Source organism: Acanthochromis polyacanthus, chromosome 20 (genome assembly GCF_021347895.1).
Source record: "Acanthochromis polyacanthus isolate Apoly-LR-REF ecotype Palm Island chromosome 20, KAUST_Apoly_ChrSc, whole genome shotgun sequence".
Lineage (NCBI taxonomy): Eukaryota > Metazoa > Chordata > Actinopteri > Pomacentridae > Acanthochromis > Acanthochromis polyacanthus.
Window position 1 is genome coordinate 21,071,537 of NC_067132.1, and position 16,928 is coordinate 21,088,464.

The 16,928-nt window shown below is 40.6% G+C and overlaps 1 protein-coding gene across 3 annotated transcripts in view; it reads right to left on the minus strand.

Moving 5' to 3' along the window:
• Window positions 1-16,928, minus strand: part of dlgap1b (discs, large (Drosophila) homolog-associated protein 1b) — a 98,951-nt gene that overhangs the window by 53,771 nt on the left and 28,252 nt on the right. For all 3 annotated transcript variants that reach the window (XM_022207042.2, XM_022207026.2, XM_051940358.1), the window contains exon 2: window positions 9,311-9,396. The gene's annotated coding sequence lies outside the window, so the exon portion shown is untranslated. The remainder of the gene's footprint in view (window positions 1-9,310; window positions 9,397-16,928) is intronic.

Genomic DNA, 16,928 nt, shown 5'->3' on the forward strand with positions numbered 1-16,928 from the left:
AGAGAGTGCTGTAGGGTTGCAATGCTGAAAAGCATCCTTCCTCCCCTTTTTTTCATAAAACAGAATGTACTCATTCGGGAATCCCTTGATCTTTAAAGGAAAAAGATTGAATTGAGTTGCTCTGACACGTGGCTTTGACTCCATAACAAAAGGCCATGACTTCACTGAGATTGCTATTGTATGGCTTAAGGTTGAATCCATCATGTGTATACTGCGTAAATCAAGGACAGTGATGGCAGCTCCTGTCTGTTCTTTTCTTTCTAAAGGGTATATTTACAGTTAAACTCTTTTAGTGAGGCAGTCATATGATCTGTCAGAGCAATGAGTTCAATTCTTATTTTACCAGTGTGACACCAAAACCCTGTTAAAGTACAGCAATATTTCACTTTAGATTGGTATTTAATCATCTAATTTATTTATCCTGTACTAGTTGTTCCAGTACCTGTTTTGGGAGTCAATTCTTATAAAACAAAACTGATCTAATGGGATAAAATAGAATATTAAGTCTTAAATTGTCTGACACTAGCAATGGGAATTTCTAAAATATGCTCTTTTTTATGAGCAAACTTTAGTTTTTCTCTTTGCCAACATCAAATGTAGGAATTTAGGAAAACTGTTTGCTTTACTAGAGACTTAAACTTTATTCTCATTGTGTTTTGAAAGAAATCTAAGATATTTTGTGCCAACATATCATGGTTTGGGCTAAATTATGACCCTTCTTCGAGCTTCTTTTCCTCTTTCTGGGTTACCAGCGTGATCAGTCATGCCTTATCTGATATGTAATTGCCTAGCTCAAATCAAGCAACAATAAAGCAATAAAATAAATGGTAAAAATATGTTGCTTACAGATGTATTTGTAATTATTCACAAAGAAACATAATCCAAGAGAAAATAAGCTTCCTTGAAAATGTAATTGAGAATAAAAAATAGTTGTATAGGAATTGCATTTGTAGGGAGCAGAGCTGATTTGACAAACAAGACCATTAGGAATTGAAAAATCCTAGGTGACTACAACTTTACATCCACTGATTTAGGATTTTCTTTATCTAAGTTTAAGGTTACATTTTTCAAAGTTAATTTTCCTGTTTTCAATTACAGATAAAAATGAGCAAGAGAAAAAAACAACAAGAGAGTTCCATGCACAAGGAATAACTGATCAAGGATGTGAGATTATAACCCAAAAGTCATTTTTAGAGGATAATAAGGCTATATAAATAAAAGGTCACTTTGAGCGTTTCCAAATAATCTACCTCCAACAACCTTGATATTACAGAGTGTGAGAAATTACTATTTTCTTTCTCCTTTCTCCCTTTTTTTTAATAAAACCCAATAAAGCTATTCATAAAAAGCAGGCAAGGAAATTGAACAAGGGAGGACAGCGTCACCATGGAAACAAATGGATTTTCTTGTGGAAAACAATGTGTTTTCATCCCGGCTAATGAGAACTCATATGTACCAACCGCTTTGGGATCATGTGTGTGGACGGCAACAGGAGTCGCCATTTCTTATGCTTTATATCTTCATGTCCCCACAGGGCTTCCAGGAAAAACTGTGAAAAATGATTAAACCCATGGGCTTATTTATTTTTTAGAGGTTAGACATTCTGATTGGTGACAGCGATAGTTATGGACTATTTATACTTTCTGAAAAATGTGGTGTAAAAATATTAAAGCACAGAGGAACACTGCACTCGCCCCTATTTCATTTAGACTGCACTTTCCACCGCTGTCATCAAAACATCAAAAGAAAATGGAAAAATTGGTGCTCCAGAGTCGAGTTACAGATGCAGAATCAAAGAGGCACAAGCTGTTCTGGTGGCTACTTAGGGCCTATTAGTTTACTAACACCCTAAAATGTCATCCATAAATGCAAGAGTGGTAGGTGTAACACATTGCATATACTTCCAAATTCTGAAATTATTCCCTTATTGTTTCTGATTTTGCACTATATTTGCACACAATATATATTTTTAATCTTGTATCTATATGGCCTCTAAATAAAGTGCCTCATTTCTTTTGCTTAATATGCATTTTATCGCAACTCCCCTCAAAGTGGGGCATTCAGAAAGCTATTCTGAGCCTGCCAACACTCAAACTCATAAAGGTAAAAAAGCATCTGCCTATGTTTGGAGGTGCACATTTCCATCATTCCTCACACAGAATAATAATAATATACTTGTTTATATTCTCTCTTAAGAGCTATAAAATCTAGGGCGCCCAATTCTGGACTACATAGATGCAGCATAGGGTTTAGACAGTGATAACTAAATCGAAGGCTGGTGCGTCAGAGTCTGCGTGTGTGCATCTCTGTGCATGTGCTATATAACACATTGTTCCCTCATCCATCAATTGCAGCCATGACCCACATGTAAAAAAAAAGTTGCTAATGCTGCTAATGTCAGTGTAAAGCTCTCAACTGTTTCTTCCTTGTGGCATTTCTGCTGTGTTCACACGCTTGCAGCTGAAAATAAGAGTTGCCACTTTATTATAACTACTATTTCCACTTATGCAGTCGCTTGAATATAAACTGAACATGGATAATTAAACTCTACGAAACACACTGTATATATGCTCAGCTAACTGCTCGTCCCACATTACATTTGTTTTAAAAAAAATTCTCTTTCTGTCAACCTACAATCCGATGCACCCTGATTTGCATTCACATTGTGAGAGCATTTGTACATGAAAAAGCAGACCTACATTCGCTGCAGTGAAAATCAGGTTATGCACTTTGATTGTACAGTATACACAGTATAGTCACTTGCCACTGTCAGGCAACATTAGCTTCAAACTACTGCCAGAGGCGTCCACAGTGTCAGGTGATTTCAAGCAACTGCCTCCACAGTTAATTACATGTCAGGAAACAGAGCTGACCTTAAGTCCATACAGCTAATGTGATAATATGCTTTTAGCTAACACAGTCTAAATACCTACTAAATATCCACTATCATACAGATTATGAAACTTTTATTGGATAATGTGCTGTATAAATATTACATTTTGCATATGTGTCAGTGAGTTGTAATGAGCTGCGATTTGCATATATTTCTACAGTAAAATAGCTCAGAAAATAATAAAGCATGCAGGAAAAAAGTCAATAAACCTGCAAGAATAGGACTTTAGCAGTTTTTTTTTCTTCACATAATGAGCTGACAACCAACCGAAGCCATTTGATGAGATTACCTTGACTCCACCTCTAAGGCTCATGCAAGGCTATCTGCTTAACTCCCAGGGTCAGAGGTTGTAGCCTGGTTATCGGAGCTAGCTGCGTAAAACGATGAGAGAAAAGGAAAAGCTAGACGATTTGTGCGTCTTCCGTTGTTGCTGTGGGTGGCATGTCACATCGAGGGCACGTCAACAGATGCTTGACAGATCTGGGAGTGAGGTCCAACTGAGCAAGAGGAGAGCGTGGAGAGGGGGAGTCTAACCCACTGTCTTCTCGCATGAGCGCTGGTGGACACATATCCAATGCGACACACACACACATACACAAGGCAAGCAATCACAAATACAGATACGACCCTACGCTGGACACACACACACTGAGGCTGGGAGGCATTGTTCCAGCTCTCCCTGCACACTGTGGAGATTTGATCCTCAACCAAACATGCTGCCTGCACAGAGAGCAGGTGTCAGACCAGGTGAGTGCTGCGAGCCGACGGCTAGCAGCTAGCTCCCAGCTGACCTCGCATTAAAACTTGGTGACACTAAGAGGGCACGTAAATTCCCACTGAAATGGAATCTGCGAGGCTTAAGTGATCAGAATGGACTCTTGTTATGTCTCCTGTCAAGCTGAGCTTAGCCAGAGTCCATCAAAGACTCAAGACTGAGGTCCTGTTGCTAAACTCAGATTACAGAGACTGTTTCCCTCAGCAGAATTCAATGGCCGGCTGCTCCCAGAGCTAGTAGCTGCGGTCAACCTGTCATGTCATTCGGGGCAGACCTTCAGCCACATCTACACAAAATAACAATGCATTAAAAACCAAGAGGACAGAGGAAAAAAATAGAAAGACATCAAGAGACGGAGAGACGTGACAGAGATGCTGCACCACAAAGCTACTGCAGCACAGATGCATGTCTGCCCCTAATTATTTCTCCTTTGTTTATGATCCAATCTAGCTGGCCAGACAAAATTATATGAGCCAATATCCTAAAAGCAAGATAACTCTCGGTTTAATACTTCACAAGTTATTTGTGCATCCAAGGTCAATGAAATCAGTGTTGCTGTATATAAAACCTCCCTCGTCAAGCTGGAAACAAGCGTCTGCCTTCACACAAATGAGTGATTTTCCTCTACTTGCTTCAACAAAAATCAATCTAAACTGTTAAGAATATTCTGCTCAGTTTGTTTTCTGGTGGTAAATTAGTATGTGAGGGGTTACGCTTTACATGCTATTACAGATAAAGCTACTATCAGGAGGGTTTCCATGGAATATTAAAAGGACACAGGTCAATGGTAGTCGTATCTGACTGAAAAGTTCACTTGCTACGACTAAGAGGAAATTGCATTTTAATGGATTCTGTGTAGTGGATGAAATTTGTGTTTAAAATGTCACTGTTGTGTTTTTTTGTCAGTCTGATCTTGTTTAAGGGTGTTAAAATGGTCGATACTTACGTAGGTGACCTCTTGGTACATAAGTGTCAGTAAAATCTCTGAAAGGTTTTAAAAAAGCAAAGCGATCGACACTTGCTGCTTCAACATGTGATGGGAAATGTCACCGTGGTAGCCAAGAGAATGAAGAAGGAGCCTATTTAAACTCAAACCATGATCACCAGGTAGATTAATTGGCTAAATCAAGCCAAATTTTGACAGAAAATTAAAGCTATAATTTACAAAACTGATTCAAATATGCCTAAAAATAATAGCCCTATACAGGACCTAAAACTGGATCAAAGTTATATGACTCACTTGTGCCACCGCCTCCAAATGTGAACTTTGTCAGTCTTCAACCTCATTTGCAAATAGTCACGTATGTCATTTTGGGAGTAAATTATCCTATTCTGTCATTAAGCTGTTTTTTTACAGCGTGCTACTATATTCATGTATTTCTTCCATTGCCCTTGTACAGCTAAGTGTTTAAATCGGAAACAAAGCACTAAGTGTTAAAGGTGATTTGCTGTTGAGTGTTTTATGAACAGCCCCAATGAACTGTGAAATGTGCCGCTCATTGAGCAAGTCAAATTAGCTCCCTATTTCATAATTTGATCAGGTACACACAGATAACATCCTCCAACGTACACTGGTACACTGATTTGACACACACGGCATTAAATAACATGAACTCTCTGGATAGGAGATGTTGTCACAGGCATGGTTAAGAAGTCGTATTTCTGAAGAAATAAAAGAGAGATATAATCTTAAACAAATTTTTGAAAGGTTGAAAAAAGACTTCATCAAAGTTTGCAAATGAGTTGTTATGATTTAATGGACTCAGGATCCTTGAAGAGTTGAAGCGGGATGTTAGTGTTCCGTATTAAAATATATTCAAGCCTCATTACTACTTTAATCATAAAAAGCACAAAGCAAAGACTCGCTGTGAGCTTAATAAATGTTTTCAATACTACAACCTAAATGTCATTTTTCACGTTTGCAGTTATTACCCGTAAAATTGAGTCGCTGTTGCTGATTCACTTAACAATCACATCAACAATGGTTCCACAACACTGGCAGCCTTGGAACTAGTATCATCCACTGCAACCTACTTATGCCAATGTGTATTCTCACAACCTCATCTTTGCCTGCAGTGCAAAGAAAGAAGAAATGAATCACAACACCTTGCATCAGAGCAGCAGTCCGGGCTGCTTACTGTTAATCTGTGAGTAACACTGACAAGCACCCCTGAGTGAATGTGACATGAGGAGAAGATCTCACACGTTTCCACGCTGTCAGCAGTGTATGCAATATCCATCTGGATGTCCAGCCATTTACCCCCAAACACTCTCCCTTGATTCTCATTGCTTTCCTCTCCACCTCACCTACAACCCCTCTCCAATATTTGAGAACTCAGCCTCTATCTACTCCCTATTCCCAACCCCCAGTGTCCGTTCTGTTCAGCTGTGATTGCCAGTATCGGCGTCATGGCTCTCCTCCCACTGGCCAAGATTTACCTCATCTGATAGTCCCTAATTACGCACTCATTTGCTACCTAATCTCCGCAAACACACTCCACAGAAAGCTGCTTGATCTTGGAAACCAAAAAATGTGGCTCGAACAGGATAAAAATCAAGATTTTAGTATTTGAAAAATTGTTAAATTGAGGAGTGTGGCTGCACAGCAAGAATTCTGTGATACAGCTTCAGCCATCAAAACATTCATTCCACTGGCTGCAGCGTCCTTCCCTCCCTCTCCCAGCATCCCTGGGATACACAACACATTGGCTTAGAGTCTGTTGGTAAAGAACATTACTTCCTTTCAAACAGCCTTAGATGATGACCCAAGCCAATGCAATGATATGCTTTCAAATGGTAAGCTGTGCTTGCTGTAAACCAGCTTTTTGGCAGTGGCCCCAAGCCTTCGGGTTCAGGGTTGGCAAGTGTGCAAGAGCAGAGCCAGAGATGGGATCCCATGCGTGATTATATATTAACCACTCAATGACGTTGCACTATTTCTTTTCTTATTCAGCTGCAGCTGCTTTAATAACATGAACATACTCTTTTACTCTTGAAAAATGTTCAAATTCAGAAAGAAAGGTCATTTTTTTCTGCATTATTTCCCTCAAGTGTGTGCAGCACTTCAGAAAATATTCAAACCACTTCACTTTTTGCACTCTTTATAGTGTGGTAAATTTAATTAAATGAAAAAAAATGTTATTTTTTTTCTCAATCAATTTACACTCAATAGCCCATTATGACAGAGCAAAAGATATTTTTTAGAAATGTCTGCAAATGTAGTAGAAAATATTAACCTCTCTCATTCATTTTATTGGCAGCAGTCACAGATTCGTGTCTTCTTTGGCAGGTCTCTACAAGCTTTGCACAGCTGGATTCAGGCAGGTCATCCCATTCTACCTGGCAGATCCTCTCAAACTCTGCCAGATTAGATGAGAGGCGTCTGTGATCTGCCGTCTTCAGGTGACTCCATGGGGGTTCTGTGAGGTTGAAGTCTGGGCTTAGGTTGGGCCAATCAAGGACAGCCACAGATTTGTCTTGGAGCTTCTCCAGCCTTGTCTTGGCCGTATGCATTGATGCAGTATCATATTGAGAGGTGAACCGTTCCTCCAGTCTTAGGTCGCTGCACTCTAGAGCAGGGTTTCTTCAAGGACCTCTGTGCATTTGGCTGCAATAATCCATCTCTCATTTCTGATCAGCCTCCCAGTGCCCCTGCTGCTGAGAGGCACCAGCATAGCATGACGCTGCCACCTCCATGCTTCACTGTTGGGAAGCCAGACAATGAGCAGAGCCTGGTGTTCTCGGAAACATGATGCTTGGAGTTCTGCCCGAACGAGGTCAGTTTTTGAGTCATCAGCCCAAAGAATGTTTTTCCTTCTACTCTCAGTTAATCAGTTTGTCCAGATGGCCAATTCTATGAAGAGTCCTGGTGGTTCCAGTCTTTTTCTATTTTCAATTATTGAGGCCAATGTGCTCCTGGGAATGCTCAAAGCTCTAGTAATGGCTTTATACCCTTGACCTGATCTATGCCATAGTAGTCACTGAACCTCATTGCTTGGCCTTTGTCCTGAGTGAATTGGAGGATCTTATGTAAGCAGGTGCGCAGCTTCCTAATGCCTCTCCAATCCATTCAGTTTGCTACCGCTGAACTCCTGTCAACTGCCAGGCAGGTGTCAATATTCATTAAAGAAAACAGGATGAATCTCTCCACTGTTCGTGGTTCGTGATAGTTCTTTCAGAGGCTTGTCTACACACTCTAGCTTTGGTCTACACCTCCCTGCAGACCAAGAGCTCCTAAGACGAGCCATTGTCAGTGCCTTGGGTTCAGCACCAGAATGGCTTCAGGCACAGACTGTAAACTCTTTGTTCGCATGTCTGTCTGACTGTACATCCAGTTCACCTTCAGAGCAGCGTATTCACACATTGTAGACACCTAAATTAGATTTACAACACTATAAAGTGTGCAAATGTGAAAGGGTAGGAAGGCTTGTGACTGTAAACTCTGTGCATTGCATTATAAACAAGGGTAGCTAAGTGCATAAATCTGTCTATTTGTGTACACACTGACATACCTTTTGCTATGTCTGATGAATACATACTGGTAAAATCTAAACTTTTAAACCACATAAATGTCCATATGATTACAGATTCAACATATTTCATTCCGTCTATGGGTTTACATTAACTTTTTAAAATATTTTTAATTCTTATATCAGCTACAGACTAAATAATAAAAAGTCTTGTGTAGGAGTAAGAGATTTTCATTAGAAAATGCTCTCTCCATTGCTGGCTGGTATCTCAGTTTTGCCTGGTTGATATGTACTTTTTTGGGAAAATGAGATGCTTGTTGCTGTGACTTGGATATAATAGAAATCCATGAGGCACACAAGCTTCGGCTACAAAAAGGGAACATGTACAGGATGGATTACCAGTGTATGACAGGGTATCCATCACCAAGTAGAAGTAGTAAAATGATGCTTGTATCAAGTTAGAATGCTAGTATTAATGTTTGTATTTGTGTCCTATGAAAGCCTTTGCCCTCCTCTCTATTTGCCGTCTGCACAACATTGCTAAAGTGCTAAGGCTTATGCCTGACAGAGTAAACATGTTCAGCACTTTTACGTGAGATTAAGCATTTTTACACACTTTTTTAACCGTTTATCTCGCCACGGCCATCTGCCCTGTCACCAGTTTTTCATTACACAAAGAGAAAAAAAACATTTTCATCCAAACAGCATCAGTGAAAGCCCCCCTTTTTTTCTCCCTTTTATCTGCTCATCTTGTCTCGGCAACTTTTCGACGTCCCCTTTTTTTCCCTGCCATTCACCGTGCTGCTGTCACTCTCTGTGTTGCGTTTATGTCTCATTTCTGCTGCCGCTGATGGTAGGCTGTCAACCTTGACGGATGTGTTTCCACTTAGGATGCACAGAAAGGTTATATCTGGTGCACGGGAGGATGCATTGGAAAGGTCGTAAGGTGAATTACGTGTGTGCAGGTGTGAAAACTGACAGCATTCAGACGGCAGTTTCAGCTGAGTTATTATGTATGTCAAGGTCTTTCTTGAAACAGCTTTACCTCAGCTCAACCCACTATGTAAGCAGTGACTGACCTCTGCATCAATAAAGTTGCATCCAAAGCTACTTAGAGCAGCACCGTAGGCAATATAATGATCCAACAAGGAATGAACAAGGAGCGTAACTCACCTTTTTTATTGTTTCATCTTCGGCATCTTTTCTCTCCTGTGCTTAATTCCACACTCGTTGTTGCCTGTGTGTGCTCATTTCTCCACCTAGAAGTGAATAAAGACAGAGTCGGCGGCTGAGAATTCATCACAACATATCAAAGCACCCCTATGGTGCCCTGGTGGCTAATATGCTGGTCCATGTGTCACGTGGTCATGCTGTGCTGTTGCTCTCTGCTCTTTTTCCCAGACACACTTTAGACCTCACTGCATTTCATTACTTGTGAGATGCTGGGGGTTGGTGCAAAACACAAATCTTCAAAAAAGAAAAAGGGAGAAAAAAAGCAAACCCATCCTACTTTTAAGTAGACCTGAGAAGAAAACTTTGTTCCTCATTGACCAGGTTGCACGGATTAAAAGACATTAAAATGTCTTTGAGCATAATCAGCTAAGCCCCACTTTGTTTGGCTGTAAAACCACAGCGCCAACATGTTGGTTTTGATCCTAAACCCCGTCTTTTGGGAAGCTGCATTTCAGGGAAAGAGCACGAAAGGAGGGAGGGGATGTGCAGAATTCTTTTTAAGCCTATTTGCGCTTATTTAAATGTGCCGTGTTAAGACCTTGAGGTGTTTTGAGAGAGGGTGAAATCAGTCGTTGTCTCAGAGCAGTGACTCTTACTATTGACAAGCAGAATGAGCAGATCACCTACCCTCTTCTCCCATTTCCTAAAGCATAGCATCTTGTTTGGGATTTTTTTTAAAATGCTTATATAAGAAACATCCAGCTCTGAGATTCATCTTATATAATTACTCCTTAAAATAACCCACCAACCGATTCATTATTATGCTGTTAAGAATAAACCACCTCCTTGCAAATTAGGTTTCTAGGAAGCATTGATTTCCTAATATCTCATGAAGGTGATGAAGAGGAGGTGGCAGGTAGTTCAGTGTGAGGTCATGGAACAGATGGTGGTCTGTCCGACTCTCGCCAGGTGGGATTTGGTTGGGACAGGTTGCACACACACATACACACTCATCCAGGTCAGAGGGAGGGCAACAATACTCCAGGGGGGCTTCAGGTCCTTTTCAAATGACAAGGATGTAGGGATACCAAAAACTAATGTAAATTTCATGCAAAGTTAGTGCGGAATAATAAAAAAAATCATAAAATAAACCCCATCAAACAAACAAACAAACTTCATTTCCTTATAAATAGAAGGTTGCATCGAAGTGACAGTTTGACATCTTTTTATCTTCTGACATTTGTCAAGCTTTTATCTCCAAAATCAATCCCTGGCCTGGTTCTAAGTAGGTGTCAACAAAAATCTGTGTTCGGAATGTGAAAGGAAGTGTAACCCTGTTTTGCCTTGCTGTTTTGAAACCCGTGTTAAAGGAGCTGAGGACCAAATGGTGCACAAGTTGACGCTTTGAAGACAAAATTGCAAGCACTGTTATAAATGCCACCTCGGCTGATGTTAAAGGTAAAGCCAGTCATTCTAAACCAATACACCTTTTGTCAAATCGAGCAAATATCTCCTCACAGTCTCCCAGCTATTTGTTCTGTGTGACAAAAATAATCAGGTGTTCATACACAGCCGTGGCTCTGTCAATTTGATGCTCCTACCCAAGTCATTATGAAAGGGGGCAGTAAGAGCGAGAGGACCGATAAATCTGAATGTAAATATGCTAAATAATACTAATCTTTCTCCAGAATCACACACTCTACCTTCAAACTGCTTTTTTTTTTTGCGTGACAGAGGATTTTAACCATTAGATGTTATGCTAGTGTCAAGCAAAGTTGAAAAATGTCACCTGAATTGCTTTGTCATGCTCACTTTTCTAGTTGGTTTTATCTCATTTTTTTTAAGTCTGATCCTAAATGAGACTAATAAAATCTTGGTTTTAAAGAGTTCCAGTCACAATTCATGTGTTCCAATGTGCTAGAATTTAGATATTTCATCAAAATCTGTCTAAGGTGCTTGTTACATTGAAGAATGATAGAGACCTTCACTTCTTCTAAACCTCTCAGACTGGATAAAAGGTCATGCATTGAGTGGGAACAATATTTAAGGAGGGAAATTATCCGTTTCCACCTGTATGTTTTTCTCCACGCCAATATTGATACTGATTATTAGCAATCAAGGAGGTTAAGAAACAATATTTGGCATTCAGAACTTATTTGAAATGCCTTTGTTTATCTATGTTTATCACATCTTTATTTAAAAAGAGAACTTTCTTTACATGTATTCCTCTGTATTAATAATCTATTAGTTGTGACATGTAAACAAACAGACAGCTGATTGAGTGGTGGCCAAAGTAGTGTATCTATGAACAAATAATGATGTCAATAAAAGGAAAAATGCTGAATAACAAATCCAATACTTTCCTCATTTTATATAACACAGTAGCATCCTTCTGCATGAATATTGTGGCGGCATCAATAGCGGTAATGGCGATAAAACCATCTTCAAAATCGACAACGTTTGAGTCCAAAAATGAAAAATGACAACAACTTAAGTAAAAGATGAGATTTTACATCTCCTGCATCCTCTCCACTCTGTAAATCATGTCACCTCTTCAGGGGAGAATTTCAATTTCACACTCTGCTGGGGTGCATAACACACACATCACTTAAACACAGGTACAGAAACAGTGGGATGGGGGAGAGCGGTGGCGGACTTGTTAAAAATGGATCAACATATGTATTCATGAATGAATAAACAACTAAGGGATGAACATAAATGAATCTATCAGACACGCCATTGGCATGCTAATACAGTTTTTAGAGCTACAATGCCACTGCTCACGGTGGAAGCAAGCAGTGAAAGAATAGCAGACCTGAAGACCATTTGAAAACTTACACGCACAACAAAAATACGAATGGGCTCATCTTTATTGTATTCTCAAATTCAAATTAATGGTTTGATTTGCAGAACTGTCCTGCAATCTTCCTGTAAGTAAACTGCAGCCCTCCATTTCATTGTGCTTGTTACCTGCAATCTGAATAATTCATCTGTGCAACAATAAACAGCAACAAAAAAAAAAAAACAGGTCTGTCAAAAACGGAAAAGACTATGACCTTCCATGCAAAATAAGTGGAAGTGGGGAGAGCGAGGCACACTGAGAGATACACGAGGAGATACTGCAGGGGAGAGAAAACGACGGGGGAATAGAAACAGAAACACGGCAAAAAATGAGAGGAAATAAAATGAGAAGTGAACAAATGGGGGAAATATTTCCCCTCCTGCAAAAAAGAAAAAAAGCCCTCATATGCTGGAGTATGATACGGAAATAGGTCCCTCTGTATTCATGAATCTCTTAGAGCACAATCAATGGGGTAAGTGATACATAAAAGATGAGGCAGAGTTTGACCTGTGCACTGAGGGGGAGGGGAAGTGTTCTGCAGAGCCTGGACCGGAGGAGATGGCGATTTAGACTCTGTCGGGGCATCCTTTGAAGTTTTGGCAGATGAGAATGGACTGTGGATCAGCCGGTGGCCCTGCTGCATTAACCCCCCAAGCCCCAGCTATGCTTGCACTGAGTCAGCAGCAGCAGCAGCAGCAGCAGCAGCAGCATCGTGCAGGCTGCCTGCCTGGCCAGCATGATGCATAATCTCTATCTCTGGTGTAGCACAGATCCATTAAACACAGCCATTATTCAAACTTCAGCAGTGATTGTCTCTGTGCTGTATTACATTTTCACAGCAGCACCACTTCACACAGATCTGATGTTGATGCTTATTTTGCACAAAGACGGAATTTGCGGAGCAAGAGCTCATAACAGCAACTCAAGAGGATGTTGTGTGATTTCTTATCAGCCAGCAGACAGAAAAAAAAACCAAAAAAAAAACACAAACACGCACTGGCGAGGACCCTTATCTAGTTAAGGATCAACATCAGTGCAGCCTGAAAGTCACACTTATGCATGCACATACAAATGGACTGTGAGGGCACTTCTTTCTGATTGTTCGAAGCATGCAGGCACTCTGGTGATAAATAGAGGTGAGACGCGTCAGAAAGAGGATTAGAGGGGCTGTGAAAAAGCTAAGAATTATTGACAGAAAAGAGGGAGGATTTAGATTTAGCTTTGCCAGCCCACAAGAGCCTCTAACCCCTCCTCCCTCCACACACACTTACACATAAACTAGTGATGACTCAGTAAGACCGTCTCAGGTCACTTTGAACTGACATTGGCCAGGAAACTATCAGTTCAAGCCTTGGCCCATTCTGACCCACCTTTTCCTATTAGGGCTTATCCCATCGCTGCAAAGCTAGTCAGCTACAAACATATAGCAGCATTCCTTCAATTCTTCAGGGCCACGCCGGTGCAATACACAGCGGAAGGAAGAACACGTGGAGTCAGATGTGAACTTGCAGAATCTCATCTATCAGCAGAAAAACATATGCTAATCCGACTGAAAAACCACCCAAATCTCTGTGTGATTAAAATAATTCCAGATTTTGAATAAATCACGGGCGATTAAACTAACCAGATACCCATCTGAGGTCACAGCGACAGTCTTTATTCCTGCTCCTCAGACAACTTTTTAAGGTGTGTATAAAAATATTTCTAGGCCAGTGGGTTACACAGAAATGTAACACTACTGTCCAGTGATGTAGGTTAAATTTTTTTGCACCGCACAAGAAAACCAAAAATGTGAACCATGGCTGCATGTGTGGAATGTTTGACTGTGAATGTTGGTGATGTGCGATTTTCTGGGGGTTTTTACAAGGGCACTGAGAAGAGTACAGTATTTGCAAGTGAAATGCTGGGTGTGATTCAGAGGCAAGGGGGGTTGACGGCACCCCACCTGGCTGGTTAGACTTCCAAAGGGCACACTTAATGAATTCTCAGTGCTGCAATGTGAGAAGCGCACACCGATGACAGGTAGTCGTTTATTAAAAAGCAGGTGCTTGAGTATGTACGAAGACGTGTAGATGCACAGAAGGATGCACATATGAAGGATTAAATGAGCGTTTGTAATGATTCCTTCCTGTCAAATCAAGCTGGATGGTTTAGTTGTGTGACTTACGAGATACAAGCTTAGTTACTATGAATGTATTATCCCTGATGAGCTCTTCGGAAGGTTCACGGTGCAACTGGAGGATATTTTTGTCACACTGCACTAGGGCATCTTTTTAAATGAATGAACAACAAAACATGAAACTGATGTGGCTTTCTACATTCTGACACACCAATATTTTACTAAAATTGGATCCTGCAGCACAGCAGTGAATTTATGCAAGAAGTTTTCCCTTTCAAAAGTGAAATAAGTACATTTGAAAAAGTGGGTTTTCCAAAGCTTTCCTTATCTAATTCTTGATTCTAAGAGCAGATCTTGGTGAATATATGACTGTGAATCCCTATGAGGAAAAATTGCAATTTGGGGTTATATCACATAAAGAAATGTGATTTGACTTATAAAACCAAATCTGAAGAAGCTCCCACCAGCGCACAGATCAGTTGATCACCGATAAATTCTCAACCTGCGAGAAAAACCGAGCACAACCCTAGAAAGAAGGCAAAACAGCGTGTAGGAGTTTTGTTGATGCTGATAGAATTAAACCCTATAATTGATTCCCTTCAGGGTTACCAGTTCCACAGAGCAGGAGAAGCGTGCTGAAGGTATAAACATGTATTATTAGATCTTTTGTCACTGTCTCACTATGCACATTTATCTTTTTGACATCACTGTCTGCTTACATTAGAGCACAATATGGGCTACAGCCTTAAAATACATATGAACGGCAGCCAAAGTAATCAGATGTGAGCGGCGAAATTGGCACCGAGATTGAAGTCCTGTAGTGTGAATGTAGTGAAGGAATAAAGCCGACATATGGCGCATTATGTCTGACTGTGTGAATGTTACTAAGCCTGAAAGCAGAGTGAATTCCAATGTGCCATCTATAGAATCGTATTAAGAATCTTTGGAATTCATCTATACAGTTTTCCACCTTACAGTCAGATGGCTGAGATAAGCCCTCCTACTAGCTGCCTTCTGCTTTCATCCTCCCTCAGACATGTACAATATTTCCACCATTTACTAACAATACCATACTGTTAACCTAGCTAATGAGAGATCAAGAAAATGCACAAAATAATGAATCATACAGGCAAGAGCAGGCGATAAAAAATCCTCCCACCTACCTCTGACAATCCTGATTGAATTAAATATTTGAAAAAAAACACACATATCTCTTTATCCAAGTCAAAACTTGTGGGCTCACTTAGGCCTTCTCTCTTGTGTGACGCCAGCCTGAGAGGATGAGATTACCCACCTAGAAATGCCCATCTGTAGTGCGTCAGAGACCCTATAATCAAATCCAATCATTGCAGTGAGTAGGTGACACATCCTGAATGCAAATACGTGCACGACCCTTCCACACTTCTCCCTATCGTCTATGACGGTTCAATCATATCATGAATCGAGGTATAGACGAACTTGAACGTCAAGGCACCGAAACGTTGTCTATTTACGCAATTCTGCAAAAAATAGAATACAGTCTGATTGTATTTTTTTTTAAATAAATTCAATGGGGTTGCTTCCCTTCAAGTTCTGAGCTTTTAGAGGAAGAAGCAGAGAGTGTGCTCCATTCCATCTCTGCCTCTCCATTCATAACTGTCTCCCTTATCTTCTCCCTGCTGCTCCCTTTCCAAGCATATTGCTCTCACAACCTTATTTGTGATATTTTTTCCACTCTCTTCCATTCTTTTGTTCTCTCTCATGCATAATCGGTGTTCTGTCCTGTCCTCACTTTATTTCCCTCCCCGGGAGACAATCTCTCTCCATCTTTCCCTCCTCTCACTCCATCGCTCTCCGCCGCTCAGTCAGAATAACAGCAGTGATCTATCAGAACATTTTCTGTAACTAGAGGGCAATTTTCTGGACCCGGCAGAGCATCGGCCCTTTCCTGCTGCACTGTAACAAGACACTGCCGCGATAATAACACCAAGAAATGCGATTAACGCAGGATGGTATGTGAAGCGGCAGAAAGAAGCAAACGGTAAAAAAAAAAGAAAAAAACATAAGCAGCAACAGTACAAGCCAGCGATTTCATGCAAATTCCCAAGACTGCCATGGGCTGTAAATGATTGGCATGAGCTGAGGGAAAGGGTGCATGCAAATAGTGGTTCAAGAGAAGGGTGTGCTCAGTGATTAAGCGGAAACACAAGCTAGGGACTCCAATCAGGCCAAATCAATGTGAACTAATCCTGTGCCAATTAAGAAACTGTGGTTCAACGCCCAAGACCTAATTCAATTTCTTTCCGAGTTCTCGCTGTGAAAGAATTGATTGAAAGTCCTGGACACCAGCCAGGAGGAGTGAAAGACCACAGTTATGAGTTTTTTCTTTCTTTTATTTTAACAGACAGTCAGTGTTACATTGATTCTGAATCGGACTTAAAGTGTTTATATCTGCCCCACAGCTGAACGCTTTACGGTTCTTTGAAAAGACCGGGGGGAAATGGGAATGGCAATGATGAGTGAGATGGTGGCGGTGTGATGCTACTTTTTCTTCACCCTGATTAGCCTCCCTTTGTCAGCTCTTCCTTTATCTCTCCGTGATAGTCTCCCTTTTGTCCTTTTCTCATTTAAGCCTTATAATGCATATTGTGCAGAAATGTGCATATTACGTTCCTCTG